The sequence below is a fragment of the Cyprinodon variegatus genome, unplaced genomic scaffold, assembly GCF_000732505.1.
Source record: "Cyprinodon variegatus isolate N-32 unplaced genomic scaffold, C_variegatus-1.0 Scaffold705, whole genome shotgun sequence".
Lineage (NCBI taxonomy): Eukaryota > Metazoa > Chordata > Actinopteri > Cyprinodontiformes > Cyprinodontidae > Cyprinodon > Cyprinodon variegatus.
The window spans coordinates 142,436-143,813 of NW_015151158.1; positions in this window are offsets into that span (position 1 = coordinate 142,436).

Genomic DNA, 1,378 nt, shown 5'->3' on the forward strand with positions numbered 1-1,378 from the left:
ATGGCATTTTTTCTTGAACTGAGGAGGAAAGAAACATTTTGCCAGTGGAACAAGACAAATTGCATTTAATATTAAAAAAAAACAATTGCATTGTCTTATTCTAAGTGCATATTATTTAATTATTGTATTTTAAGTGTAAAAACATTCATTCCATTGGCAGATCATCTTATTACCTGCTAAAATTAAAGGTAAATACTCTTGATTTAAGAAACATTTTACTTATTTCTAGATGTTTTTTTGCAGTGCAGTTATCCTTAAAACTTCCTTACACTGGAAAAATGATCTAGAAATAAGCAAAAAATGTCTTAAATTAAGGGAATTTACTCCTGAGTAGGTAAATGAAATAGTATTTTTACTCTTAGAATAAGATAATTAGATAGAAATGCACTTGAAATAAGACAATACAATTGATTTTTTCTTATTTTAAATGTAAATTGTTTTGTTCCATTGGCAAAATGTCACTTTTGTCTCCTCAATTCAAGAACAAATGACTTATCTTGATTTAAATTTTTTCCAGTGTAGGAGCCAATATTCACCAAAAAATCCCAGATTTGAGATCAAACTGATGGTTTCTTGAAATAGTAGCGCAGGGTGTCAGAGTTCTGGTTCTGTTATGTTTTCTTTTCAGATTTCAGTTTAACTTTGCTCCATGTTTTCTAGTTTTAGTGGTTTAATTCTTGTTTTTGTTGTCTTCTCTGGTTATTTTTCAGTTTTCAGGTTTTTATTTGTTGCCCTCTGCTGCCCTCTAGTGTTCTCCTTTTTCCCTAGCACCTTTCTCGTTCTGCACTGTTTCACACCTGCTCCCTATCTGCTCCTTAGTCCTCTCTTTGTTTCAGTCTCCCATAAATAAACTCCTTATGCAGTTTATCAGTGCTGGTTCCTCATCAAACTTCCTCCGACTCCGTCTCTTTGAGTCTTCCTCCCCGTTAAAGTCTTCCCCCCTGATGTCTCCATGTTTTTCTGGTTGGTTTAACTTTTTTCTTTTGGATTTATTTTTTTTTTATTTTCGGATTCCCACCTCAGTTGTTTAAAAAACACTTCATTAAATCATCAAGAAACCCACCTCTGCCTCCCAGCCTCTGCATTTGGGTCCTCACAACACAACCGAATCCTGACAGGGGAGCCCAGCACACTGCAGAAATGATCTAAAATGACTAAAATGTCTTAGATTAAATGTATTTACCATTAATTTGAGCAGGTATATAAGATAATCTGCCAATGCAGTGGAAGAAAATCGACAACTAGAAATCTAAACACACAACTTTTATTGCAAACCATTAGAAAACAAAGAATGCCAACTTAGCGCTTTAGTCGCTATATTTAGCCACTTTTCAGACCCCTCTAGCACTTTGATTTCTAAAAAGCTCCTAGCGCCAAA